We start from the raw sequence: 14,675 nt of genomic DNA, 5'->3' as shown, positions 1-14,675 counted from the left end.
TGCAGGGGCTCCAACTAAGAGGGCATTCAGTGGACGTGCTATCTTCGCAAAATTGGCAACAAAGCGGCGATAATAACCTGCTAAGCCCACAAAAGCACGTACCTCTCTTATTGTGGTCGGAGCCGGCCATCCAGTCACAGCAGTGATCTTGGTAGGATCTGGTTTCACTCCTTCCCCAGTGACCACATGGCCGAGGAACCTTACCTCCCTCTGAAGCAGCTGGCACTTATCTACCCTCAGCTTGAGCCCATGATGTTGCAGCCGCTCGAAGACAGTTTCCAGATGGCGCAGGTGGGAAGACAAGTCTGGGGAATAGACAATAATGTCATCCAAATAAACCAGTACAGAGTCAGCTAATTGGCCATGCAAACATTGCTGCATAAGCCGTTGGAAAGTGGCCGGCGCGTTGCAGAGACCAAATGGCATCCTCTGGAACTCGTATAGACCTAGTGGGGTGGTAAAGGCAGTCTTGGGTCGGTCTTGGGGGTCAACTTCAACCTGCCAGTAACCACTAGCTAGGTCAAGCGTTGTAAACCAGGAAGCTTGAGTCAGGGAGGTCAGGGTCTCCTCTATCCGAGGGAGCGGGAAGGCATCTTTATGTGTCAAGGAGTTCAGTTTACGGTAGTCGACACAAAAGCGCCAACTACCATCTTTCTTGCGCACCATCACAATAGGTGCAGCCCAAGGGCTCGAGCTTGGCTGAATTACCTTCTTCTCCAACATATCCGCTAGCAAGGTCCGCATATCCTTATACATCATAGGCGGTAGGGGGCGGTATTTCTCCCTTACTGGGGGTGCGTTGCTGGTGTGGATTTGGTGTTGCACTACATCAGTATGCCCAAAGTCTTCCTCATGGAGGGCAAACACCCTGACCCACCGCTGTAGGAGCGCTTTAAAGTCTTGCTTCTGTTGTTCAGTCAAATCCTCTCTGCCTTGCAAATCTTTCATTACTGCAACAGGTGGCTCCAATTGTTCTCCCTCCCCAGCTTCCACAATATCCACCGTAACAGTTCCATCATCTTGTACGGTGAGGCTTAGATCCGTTGTGCCATGAACGTCAGCACGGTCGACACAGAACACCTTGGCCAACTTCTGGTAACGGCCTACAAAGACAGGACAAGAGGTCACATTCTGTATACGAATCGGCATTCGCCCACGCTCAACAAATGCAACTGTTTTTGCCACAGAGAAAGACCCTGAATGAGGCAATGCTTCGATTAGACCACAATAACCTTGTCCCCTCTGGCCCATCCTCACCCGCCCCCAGACCACCATCTCACTTCTGGCTGGGATGGTCAGGCCCCTACGGCTTGCTGGACGCACAAACCCCATGTATCCATCATCCCCCTCCATTACAGCTGTCCGTTGGCATACAGCGAATGCACCAGTCCAGGCCTTTCTCGTCCCTTGATCCTGAAAAACAGTCTTTGGTCCATCCGGGTGATTAAATAAGTCATGCCAGCAGGTGGTGATAACATTCATGCCAATCAGCAGTGGGGCAGTTAGACATTGGTCGGCTACAATAACAACCCCCCGCCCTGAGATACTGGCACCCCCTACTTCAAAATCCATTACTGCATAGCCTTGATAGGGAATGGATAACCCATTAGCTGCTCGAAGTGTCAATCTGTCGGGGGCTGTACCATGTGATAGAGTGTCTGCTGGATAATGCTGATCGAATACACTCTGTTGCATCAATGTCACTTGTGAACCAGTGTCTATTAGTCCTATCAGGGGCACATTGTTCACTTTAACCTCAACTTTGGGGCAATTTCCCACAAATATGGTCCCTCGTCCGGCTTCCCCCAAATTCCCTGCTACTTGGACCTCAGTAGCAGGACATACTAGTTTAAATTAGCATTAGACTCGGATGGGGACCTACAGAACCTGGCAATATGCCCTGTGTGCCCACACCGGCGGCATATAGGCTTACCATCTGCAGCCCAAGTATTGGGTATGTAGGTCTGGAGCCTCCTCCGGTGTGGCGGCTGATTAGGGTGCTGGGGATATGGCGTAGGCTGGCCTTCCATTGGTTGTAACTGCCAGGTCATTTCCTGCCTTAATGCATTCATCTGGCCCCTCACTTCCTGGAGGAGCTCTTTTCGGAAGGTCTCAGCCCAGGCATCTTTCCCTGTTGCTGGTTGGGAAACAGAGGACTCACCCACAGCTTGAGCAACGATTTCATGTCCAGCCCCAGGCCGCTGTTCACGTTCCAGCTCAAAAGTTTCTTCTAACACTGCATTGAAGGTGGCGTCCGGGTTACGGCGTGCATAAGCCCGGATCGTACTCCTCAGTTCAGCATTACGGATTCCCATCAATAGCTGGTCTAACAAGTGACTTTCATCAAGGGGGCCATTCGGGTCTCGTTTCTTTAATCTACGGAACAATTCCCGCAGCCTGAGGACATAGAATCTCAAACCCTCAGTGGAAGTCTGAGTACAGCTAAAAAATTGCGACCTTAAAATAGCCACAGGGGCTTGATCTCCATACAGAGTATCAAGACGGTTTAAAATTTTTGCTACAGTGTCACGGTCTGTGTCCCCTAAAACACAAACCTCCCTTTTAGCTTCATCCGTTAATGCCCCCAATACTATGCTGACTTTTTGCTGTTCATTAAACTCCCCTGATTGCAATAAACTCTGAATTTGCTCTTTCCACTCATTCAATTTTAAATCACCACCCACCCCTTTAAATTTAGGGATCCAAGGTGCACCCGCATACATCGGCATCATCATCATTTTCGAAATAAAACGAGAAAAAATATAAACAGGCTATGCAGTTTGAGTGACCTGAATGTGAAGCTCCAAACCAAATCCTGCCGACATACGCCAAATGTGAAACGGCGCGTATATAGCCTGACAACGCCACCCAATTAGAGAGCTGGGACTCTTAGAATATTGGAACAACTTTCCTTTTGTTTGCAAGTCCTTTGGTTTGGTGGGAGCAACACAACAGATTTACCCAAAAGACAGCTTGAGTATATAAAATATATATGTTTATTACAATATGAAGTTGAATAAAAACAAGGTGTACACCATTCCACACATCCAACTTAAAAGCTGGCCCCTGCGGTTGCGATAGTCCCCAGTCCACAAGGGGTCCCCCTAACACAAGTCCGTCTCGCGCCCAGCAGTGACTTCAACGCAGCCAGCGACCTGCCAATCACCCGCACACACCAACGCAATCACTCACACAACAGAGAGAGAGAGCCACCAGTATCTCCACAATAATAATAAAAAAAAACAGAACACACAGCAATGAGCACAGCAAACAAAACACACGGGCATGCAACGCTAAAAGAGCATCATGACAGTCCAAAATCACTGCAACTCATGCATATATAAATATAGTTAATAGATAGTCTGGAGCTCGATTATGTAGACGTAAATCTTAGAGGAAGCGAGGCCGCATAGCCGGACCAACAGCGTCACTCACCATCAAATTGTGAGCCAACTTATCCAACTCCCAGTCCGGTTGCACAGCACTTCCACACAGCCACAGGCGCAGGACGAACACGGCAAGGCTCCAGTCACCACACCGGCGGCGGCAACGATTCCAGCAGGCGAGAGGACGGAGAGTCAACGGGTGGGAAAACGGATCACAGCAGGAGGGCAGGCGGAGAATCAGCCGGTGAGAAGACGGATCACAGCAGGAGGGCAGGCGGAGAATCAGCCGGTGAGAAGCCGGATAGCAGGCGGAAAATCACGGCGGCCACCGAGCTTGATATGAGAACGGGCACACTAGCAGACTTCCGCAAGACAGCACAACAGTCCACACAATCGCGCACACCACAGACAGTTAAGTGAAACCAACAACTAACAGGCGCGACAGACAGAGTCCACGGGAACAACCAACCGGCACTGTTTCAGTTCCTTCTTTTTTAAGCAGCCTGTGAGTATCAATTGGCATCGCAATTGTCCACACCTGTTACACTCCAATCAGTTGGGCATACAACATTGACAACAAAAGGGCGTTTCCTTGTGTTCCCCAAATCATGACCATGACACATACATACATACATACATATACATACATACATACATACATACATATACATACATACATATACATACATACATATAATGCATTTTGCCTATAGGTGTAGCCTTCTAATATATCTAAATCCTATATTGGCAGTGTTGGGGTGGCTGAGAAATGTATTACTTACATTTACTGCAAAAATATAGACCCATCTTGAATATAGCTGTTGAATTAGGTAGAGCAGGCAAAACAGCACAATTGATTTGATTTCAATTAAACATTAGTTTACCTGTTTGAACTATATTTTTGTACTTCATTTTCATTTGCTGCCAAGTCCTCTTGGGGCAACTGGGGTTGTTCCTGCGTATATTGACACACACAATTTACATATTCAATAAGTGGAAGATATTAAACTTTCCTCTCATTTTATTTTACTGTTTTATTTTACTCACGCATTGACTTGCTCAGCTATTTCCTGCCAAGCTCTCTCTCGCGCTCTCGCTGCCGCGGCGGTATTGCTTTTTTTGGTTAAAATTGGTAACTGCTCGGCATGTGCGTGCATTAGAATTTCTAATTCCGTGGGGGAAAAGTATGCGGATCTACGGTTTTGGTCCATGTTTGATCATGTTATCAGAGATCCATTGATGATGGCTCTTTAAAGTCAACAGGCACGCCCCCAACCCAGCGTGAACACACTCAGAGTTGATTAAACCAAAGCTGATCACCTGTTCTCAAACCGAAAACCCAGAGTTGCTTTTGAACCCTGAACTCTGAGTCAACCAACTCAGAGCGCAGGATTAAACTCAGAGTATGTTAAACCAGCTACCTGAAACAGGCCCCAGGGCTGTGGTGTCTGTGAAGGCAAACATGGAAGATTGAGGGGCCCTGTTCTTGATTACCTGCAGCTCAGCAGGGAGGAGCACACCTGTGTGTGTGTGTGTGTGTGTGTGTGTGTGTGTGTGTGTGTGTGTGTGTGTGTGTGTGTGTGTGTGTGATTGGGGTGAAATATGTCTCAATGTTGCAAAGAAAGAAATACTCTGACATTTCTGACACCCTTTTACCTCCAGTTTGACTGCTGGGTCAAATTGACCCGAACAGTATCTATGTGATATAAACATGCAGGGGGTGGTTGCAAATATGTGAGATGAACCATTTTCATATTATATGTTGATTACACTAATTAAGGCAAGCAGAAGAAGTTTCATACTGAAAAAATACTTTTAACTATTTTTCCTAGATCTTCAAACTTTAAAACGGGTCAATTTGACCCGTAACATAACAGGAGGGTTTGACTAGCAATGAATTTTAATTATATTTAGGGTCAAGTCAGAAGTATGACAAGTGAACTACCTTTTTTTTTTATCAAATCACTTATCAACAATTTAAGTTTTCTCCTCCTTTCTCTGAGTCCATCATCTCTTCTCCTCACTCCCTACTTCACCCTGCAGCTCTTATCCCACACATGTGCATCCCATACCAAAATCAATTCAGTCTTTTAATTCAATTTAAATGTACTTTTATAGCACTCAATCATAATAGAGGTTATGTCAAGACACCTTTCATATAGAGCCGGTCTAGACTGTACTCTATCATTTACAGAGTCCAGGCAAAGCAGGTGGAACTATGTATGGATACGTGGGAGACAAGAAGGCACAGGAAGAAGCCAAGTTAGTAGCAAGCCTTAATGGGACATGAATGCAAACAGATGGAAGGGGAAGAGAGGAAGTCTTGATCTAGAGCACACAGCTGATAGTTATGTGGTTTGTTTACATGACGTTAATGCTTACTGTTAACACACAGTGTCACTCTCTCTGCAGCCCAACTCTCTATAGCTATCATTATATTGTTGTCATTCAACTTGACCGAATGTTACATTGAATTTTCAGTTTAAGTGATGTTGTGTGACTCCTGTCATGCGATGCACTCGTGCACTTCCGAGGAAGAGAGACGCACTATTGCTGCTTTTTTTTTTCGAAATAAAATATAAATGGGGGCATCGGGATAGCTGAGTGGTAGAGTTGGCGCCCCATGTATCGAGGCTAAAGGCCCTGACACACCAAGGGGATCGTCGGTCATCAGACAGTCTGCGGAGGTCGTTGACGCGAGTCTGTTCAGTGTGTTATGTGCCATTGGCCGTCGCCAAAGCCGTCGGCGTTCTTTTCAGCCGATTCCACATGTTGAATCGGCCACAACCAAGTTGTTCAATCAATCTGATTGGTGGAGTGCTAGCCCTTGACTAACGAATCAGTGAATAAGAACACTGGATGTGATGATGGTAAACAAACCAGAGAACGGCAACACACTCTCTCAATCGTTTCAATTACTATTGGAATTTTCTTGGATTTTGGTATTTTTGGATCATGACCCAGAAAATGAAAATGAATATATCTGGTAAGAATTGGTTTTCTCCCCATTTGTTTGTATATGTAGGACAAAGGGCAAAAGGGTAAAAGACAGGAAAGAGACTGCAGGGAAACATTGCCTTTTTTTTAATCAAAATGGCCTGTGAGCTTAATGCATGTGTGGACAGTAGCCTGCCTCTTTCGCATTTACAAATACTTCTTTTTGGCTATCAAATTCACTAGCAGAAGTTGTTTATACATGTTCCTGTGTAAATGCGGGCCTTTGTTGGTGTCTTTGTGTAGGTTGATACCGTTTTGTTAAAGCAAGACCCCCCCACCTCCTTCTGGAAGTTTGGGAGCATACAAAACATCAAGGCAGCAGTGGATTTTGCAGAGGTTGCAATTTCTGGAGCCATATACGAGAAGGAGAGAAAGTACACCAAACCTCACCCAACGGGTAAGAACTTTCACTCTCATAGTTAAATAGTACTCATTTGTTATCTGAATGAAGACCAAGGGCCCTAATTTCGTACACCAGGCGCATTTGGGGCGCAGCGCACCTGCGCCACACCGACGGGGTGTGTCCGCCTGGACTTTGCAAGTTTCGTGCAAGGCGCAGTCGGGCGCAGGCACTCCTCCTGTCACTCCCACCCACGCAAGTGGGAAAGAGGGAGGAGAGAAGGCGTGAGTGGGATACGAGGAGGAGAGAAGGCGTGGAGTAGGATTAACACAGCCGATTCAGATCTTCACCAATCAAATGAGCTCCTCTCCTCACCTTTAATGCGCCGAGGCGAGGTGCAGTGCAAGTTTCGTCACTTGACAACCCGATGACAGAAGCAGTGTAGGGCACCAAGTGCTGAGGGGGCACCAAAAATATTATGAAAAATCATCATAGTCATAATAATTATAATGCCGATATTATATCACTATAGAAATTGTAGGCACATTTTAGGCATGTATATCACTAAACAGGGTCAGGGCGCACAGCAGTAGACATAATGGTGGCGAGAATCCGGTGCCTGCACGAGCGGCCATTCATCATCATCATCATCACCGTCTTCATCATCTGCGCTCCACAGCTGCACCAGATTCCCCATCCAACACCAGACACCGGGACCTCGCGCGCCGCTCAGACCAGCTGCAGCAACTCCGGTTCCAGCTCGCGGCAAAGTTGCGCGTTTCTCCACGGACAACAGGCTGCCGAGGCGCGAGACAGGGCACGAGCTGCTCACAAGTAGAACACGATTCCCAAAAGTGCTGTATTTTTTTAAGGTTTTTTCAGGCATAGACGCATTTTATTAGCAGTTGATATATGAAAAACAGGAGAGAGAGAGGGAGGTGTGACATGCAGCAAAAGACCTTCGGACGGGATTCAAACCGAGGTCCGCGGCGTATGCGTAGGTGTATACATACTTGGCATGCGCTCTAACAACTCCGCCACCTGGGGCCTGTACTACGAAGCAAGTTCAACATACCCAGGGTATATTTCAGAGATCCAGCTTAAGTAACCCTAACAAAGGCAATCGGAGATAAGCGGTCACACGAAGCTGGTTATCAACTCGTTAACTCAACCCAGGGTTTACCTGTCCAGCTATGAGCGCTTGCACATGAAAGAGGATGCACATGATGGATCAGTCTACGGCAGCGGAGCGGCGTATTTCACGTACGAGGAGCGAACCATAATCATACAGAAATACGAAAAAGTTAAACATATAATGCAGGCAAAAGGCAACAGTTTCATCTGCCAAATGCAGGAAGGACAGCTGGCAAAAAAATCACCGACTGTGTGAATGCGGAAGTCGTATTAATAGTATCAGTGGTATAATATGACTGCCCCATCAAAAGGGCACTACAAGATCTGACTGATTTGGGTTTAACAGTAACTTCGCTGATAGCTTAGTAGCATAGTGGTACTGTTGACGCCCCATGTATTGAGACTCCCTGTGGTGGACCTGGTTTCGAATCCCCCCTGCGGTCCTCTTTTAAATCATGTCGTCACTCTTTCTTTAGTCCCTTTAACACTCATGATGTCCTTCAGCAATAAAATGCCAAACATATAACTTTAAAATAATGAATTTGTTGCTTGGATGTATTCTTATAATGTGGTTTATGACAATATCAGACTCATTCTTTCAGCTGCAATCCCGGCGGTGTAAAACGGACTTGGGAGCAAATCAAATAAATATAAAAACATAATTCATAGTGGTCAGTAGGCTGTACGCTGACAAAGAAAAGTATTTCCCTCCGATGAAAATCTGTGTTGGGACCTAACCGTTAGGACTACACAATGCGGCCTACAGAAGCCTACACATGCGGCCAGGACAAAAGGACAAAGGGGAATAAAAAATACTACACCGCCATTTTAGTTTCACATCTCACCCAGGTGAGAGATGCGACACCTCACAACCAGTGCCTATTGGCTGACATCTTCAGGGAACCCCGGGGGGTCCCCTGGAGCGGCCTGAGCTTATAAACCGAAGCCGCCCGGAGAACGCTCTCTTATCCACTCTTACTCCGACTCCTACTCTGGCCTCTTCCTACAACCGGCGCAACACCACGTTGCAACGGGAGGCGACCCCCTCCTGCAGCGCACCGCTGCAACAAGAGGAACCAAGCCGGTTCCTGCCGTCCAGCTACCAGACGCTGTCTGAAGTAAGCTGACTAAATCGCCAAGCCGCGATTATATCGCCGCTCGTGGAAGGAGGAAACACCAACTGTTTCCTTTATTTGAGTTTGATCAACGAGAGGAAACCCGCTCCACTCTCGTCTGGATGAAGCCGACTCATCACGTCCCCCGCTGACGCCGGGGACTCACGAACCACCGCCGTTACGGAACGCCGTCATCGTCTTACGCAACGATACCAGTAAGAGGCTATCAGTCTGGGCAGAGACACAAGTGATAGTGTAGGATATGCTTGTAATTCTTGTTAATGTGTTTTAAGTTCTGATCGCGGACCGCCGAGTCCGTTGGTTCATGTGCTGCTGTATTTGAATACTGATGTGTACCCACGCAGCTGGGTTGATTTCTGTAACAGTGTTTGCGACTAACCTCCGCCATATTCGCGAGCTCAGAAAGCCTCTACTATCAGTTAAAAGACCGGTCTCGCGGAATAAACGACAGTTCATTCACGCGAGCCCGTGTGATACCGGCACGCTTTCTGTCCCTCCGAATATCGCTCGCGCATCCTCTCTCTCTTTGTTTGTGTCCCGCTAACACACACACACGCCGCACACACATGTCCTAAGCCAGCGGTTCCCGGCGGGCGCTAGGGACATAGCTACATCTGGTGGCTACATACGGCTATCTCTCTCTCTCTCTCTCGCTACTCCGTCAGACCTCAGTGGCTCCGCCCCTGACCGCTGCGAGGAATAGCTCCACCTCTCTCTCTCTCTCGCTACCCCATCGAACCTCAGTGGCTCCGCCCCTGAACGCTGTGAGGAATAGCTCCATCCGGTGGCCGCCCATAGCCATCTCTCCCTCTCTCTCTCTCTCTCTCGACACGCACGCACGCACAGACACACACGCACACGCACGCACACACACACATACGCACACACACACTCCACGTGTGTATCTCCCTTTGTTTAAGCTTAGCTTTGTGTGTTAGGTAGTTAGGTAATAAGGCTTTGTTAATTGCAGTGTTATTGATTGTGATCATTATTACTGATTTTAATAAATCTTATTATATTATAACTAGCGGTCTCTTGTGCTTGTTGTGTATGTGTCACTGGATAACAGCAGGTTGTGAAGGCTAGTGCTTGAATTTCACGCCTTTTTAATTGTTCGATTGGTTTTGTACTCCTATGCCAATGATCACGATGATTGGCATGTGAGTGTAAAACCTTTATATTGAGACTGAATACAGTTTTAGGTTATCTTTTCCCTGATCCCAGGGTGGTGCCCCGTTTATTCATGATTATATCATGATAATATATTAAATATAATTATTAATACCGATAATCATATTGATATTAATAATTAACTGTTGATAACCAAATCTGCTCCTGCTACAACCCCAACATAAATGGTGCCCCGTGTGAGGCCTTCTTAAACCAGCTTTATCCAGAGATTTATGCACAATAAACCTGAGAATTATAGTAATAATAACAATAATGGGAATTGTTGTTATTGATATCATTGTTTAGAAATCGATGTTCAAGGATCGATTTGTTTGCTCCCTGTTACTATTTGCCAAGCAAATACAGTTGAGGGTTGCATATGCATGTGTGATTAGCCATTTATTGTTTAAACAACAATACTAACAAACTACGCAGGGTTAGGGATACTAACACTGTTATTACTCACCAGAGGTGCTAGAGACACCTCACTACCAGTCCACAGACTGCAGAAGAGTACTAACATTTCCATTGTAAGTCACAGGTCGACGCAGCTCACCTGTGCACCCACATCAGTATAACAACAAATACAGTATTTTTTTCTTGCGATTAACACCGAACAAGTAAAGCCACCGTATTCTCCCTTTACTAGAAGTAGAGCAGAGAATAGAGCCACAGAGTGTACCGACTCTGTGAACGTTGAAATTGTACCTTGCTATTTCCACCACGGGTTCTAGCTCGAGTTAAAATTTCAAAATAATTCCCTAACTGTTCCTGCCGTGCATTTCAGTTAGCGTGCCTTTGGCAAAGAATTAAGTAAGCAGCCTACAGTAAGTCTGAGTTGCTGTATAGAATCATTAGAGGGTGAAGCTGACCTCTCTAAAAGAGAACCGCCAGTCACCTTATCAGGTGATTTGCATAACCCCCCTCCTTTCTCTCCAGACACAATGGAGACCTTTTGTGAACAGTTCATCTCATCTGTGGCACAGAGCCTTCAGACAGGCTACTCTGAGTTTTTGCAGAAACTAAATCTCAGTGAGTGCCAAGAGGAGATCAACGTGTTACTGAACAGCAGATCTGATGAAGTAACATCATCCAAGGGTCCATTGTTAAAATGCTTGCTACTGACTTTCTACAAACAAACCCGTCTCTTGGTTCAGAGTAAATCTGCCCTAGAGAAAAAAGTGGTAGCACTAGAGGAGCAAAGTGCTTGTCACCTCCACGACGCTCAAGCAGCAGACATGAGAGCCATGCGTTATTTAGATGTCCTGCACACCACAGAGTCCCAGTTTTTGTCCTACAAGAACAGGTGGTCGAAGTCTAAACCAGAATGTCCTCCCTCAGCCGACTCGGCCAGTCAGTGTGATTCAGGCTTCTCCGACTCCCACTCTTTTTGTAGTGAAAATACGACTCCCCCGCCATGCAGAAGATGGGAACAGTTACCAGCGGACACAAAGTCCTTAAGACAAGCTCCACTGAGAGACAGCGGTAACGGCTACGCAGCTTCCCATTGCTCCGACACAGACAGCGAAGAAACCAGCAGTGGAACTTACACAAGTTCTCCTCCAAAATCTTCCTATCTTTGGAACAAACCTGTAATTTGCGACGCGCCTCCTCAACCTAGCTTAGTCTCGCCTTCACCAGGAAGGACGTCACAGCGCTTCCGCTTTGAAGAGCTTGAGAGCATGGCTAAAGATATTCAACATTTTGATCCCGACAACTCGAACCATAATATTGACGAATATTTGAGAGAGTTAGACAGACTCCTGATTGACCTCCCCCATGCCTCCTCACGGGAGAAGCTCAGACTAGTCGGGAAGACCACAACCAGACATGTCCACAGTTTCATAGGAACACTTGCACCCAGAACCCAGGACCGATACCCCAGACTTTGTGCAGCACTCCGGAAGGAGTATAGCCGGGACTGGGATCCCGCCGCCGCTACGATCAGTGCCCTCGCCGTCGTACATGAGGAGCAGGAATCACCCACAGAGTACTATTGGCGCTTCAGGGCCGCCTATGCTCAGGGCCGTAACTCCCCAGGAGTGGAGGAAGAGCCTGCCTTCAAGGCCCTCTTCCTGCATAACCTACACGAAAGTGTGCGCTACGATGCCACCATACACTTCAGGACACATCGACTCTCCATGCAAGAGATTCGTAATTACGCACAGATGGCTTGGGAAACCCACTCAGCGCGCAAACTTAAAAGCCAGCCCGCTAACTTCGACACATCTGCGTCCGAAACGTCTGCCGCCTTAAAGCATAGCCCTCATAACAGCGCGAAAGCGGGTGAGCGGCCAGCACGCCCCAGGAATCAGACAAAACCAAGGAATGAGACTAACTCCCAAACATCCGCCGCCTTAAAGCAGAGCCCTCATAACAGCGCGAAAGGGGGTGAGCGGCCAGCACGCCCCTGGAATCAGACAAACTCCCAAACTGACGAAGATAGGGATCCGTGCGACCCGATCGAGAAGCTGATAAAAACGATAGCGCTATGGCGTGACTCGACCCAACCATCACTAAACTCCCCCCAGAAGCCTGGTAAGAGACGGCGTGGGGATACTGAGCATCACCGACATGCCCACCAACTGCGTCGAGATGGGCATTCACACAGAAGTAGTAGGAAGCCCTACTCCGAAATTCTGTCTCAGTCACGTGAACCAGCAGTGTACAAACATGACAACTCAGATAATGACAGCGCCTCTGACATTTCCTCTGTTTCTGGCTACATGGAGCGTTACAGCCCTGAGCCACAACATAGTAAATATGGCTAACTTAAATCTTCTCCAGGAGTAAACCAAACGACCACTAACCCCTTCTCCTTTTCCTCACTTTCCTTTTCCTCCTTCGTTCCGTTTTCATAGTTGGGGTGTGTCCTGTTTGAAACTACCTGAGTGTAATGACAATGTTGATGTTTGTGAAAATTGTGTCTTAGCAGATGTTTGATATAGGTTAGATGGTTAGAAATCTCTGCCCAGACCTTGCCTCAACCTCTGCCCAGACAATGCCTCCATCAAGTTATGGACTTTAACCTGAATAACTGTTTAACCTCTTTTCCATGGAATATACAGACTGTTTGGACTCCCACGTGTTTCAAGGAATACATGGACGGTTCGGCCCTTATGTTGCTCCGAAGGTTGCGTCCCACACCTCAACCTTCAGACCAAAAGGGGGACTGTTGGGACCTAACCGTTAGGACTACACAATGCGGCCTACAGAAGCCTACACATGCGGCCAGGACAAAAGGACAAAGGGGAATAAAAAATACTACACCGCCATTTTAGTTTCACATCTCACCCAGGTGAGAGATGCGACACCTCACAACCAGTGCCTATTGGCTGACATCTTCAGGGAACCCCGGGGGGTCCCCTGGAGCGGCCTGAGCTTATAAACCGAAGCCGCCCGGAGAACGCTCTCTTATCCACTCTTACTCCGACTCCTACTCTGGCCTCTTCCTACAACCGGCGCAACACCACGTTGCAACGGGAGGCGACCCCCTCCTGCAGCGCACCGCTGCAACAAGAGGAACCAAGCCGGTTCCTGCCGTCCAGCTACCAGACGCTGTCTGAAGTAAGCTGACTAAATCGCCAAGCCGCGATTATATCGCCGCTCGTGGAAGGAGGAAACACCAACTGTTTCCTTTATTTGAGTTTGATCAACGAGAGGAAACCCGCTCCACTCTCGTCTGGATGAAGCCGACTCATCACGTCCCCCGCTGACGCCGGGGACTCACGAACCACCGCCGTTACGGAACGCCGTCATCGTCTTACGCAACGATACCAGTAAGAGGCTATCAGTCTGGGCAGAGACACAAGTGATAGTGTAGGATATGCTTGTAATTCTTGTTAATGTGTTTTAAGTTCTGATCGCGGACCGCCGAGTCCGTTGGTTCATGTGCTGCTGTATTTGAATACTGATGTGTACCCACGCAGCTGGGTTGATTTCTGTAACAGTGTTTGCGACTAACCTCCGCCATATTCGCGAGCTCAGAAAGCCTCTACTATCAGTTAAAAGACCGGTCTCGCGGAATAAACGACAGTTCATTCACGCGAGCCCGTGTGATACCGGCACGCTTTCTGTCCCTCCGAATATCGCTCGCGCATCCTCTCTCTCTTTGTTTGTGTCCCGCTAACACACACACACGCCGCACACACATGTCCTAAGCCAGCGGTTCCCGGCGGGCGCTAGGGACATAGCTACATCTGGTGGCTACATACGGCTATCTCTCTCTCTCTCTCTCGCTACTCCGTCAGACCTCAGTGGCTCCGCCCCTGACCGCTGCGAGGAATAGCTCCACCTCTCTCTCTCTCTCGCTACCCCATCGAACCTCAGTGGCTCCGCCCCTGAACGCTGTGAGGAATAGCTCCATCCGGTGGCCGCCCATAGCCATCTCTCCCTCTCTCTCTCTCTCTCTCGACACGCACGCACGCACAGACACACACGCACACGCACGCACACACACACATACGCACACACACACTCCACGTGTGTATCTCCCTTTGTTTAAGCTTAGCT

The 14,675-nt window shown here is 47.8% G+C and overlaps 1 protein-coding gene across 1 annotated transcript in view; it reads right to left on the bottom strand.

The window, feature by feature from the left end:
* Positions 1-7,118, bottom strand: part of cav1 (caveolin 1) — a 481,528-nt gene extending 474,410 nt beyond the window's left edge. The window contains exon 1 of the mRNA XM_084017809.1: positions 7,114-7,118. The gene's annotated coding sequence lies outside the window, so the exon portion shown is untranslated. The remainder of the gene's footprint in view (positions 1-7,113) is intronic.
* Positions 7,119-14,675: the final 7,557 nt, after the last annotated feature.

The sequence above is a fragment of the Eutrigla gurnardus genome, assembly GCF_963514095.1.
Source record: "Eutrigla gurnardus genome assembly, chromosome: 9".
Lineage (NCBI taxonomy): Eukaryota > Metazoa > Chordata > Actinopteri > Perciformes > Triglidae > Eutrigla > Eutrigla gurnardus.
Note: the sequence above shows the minus strand (reverse complement) of the source record. Positions and strands in the feature narration are given on the sequence as shown.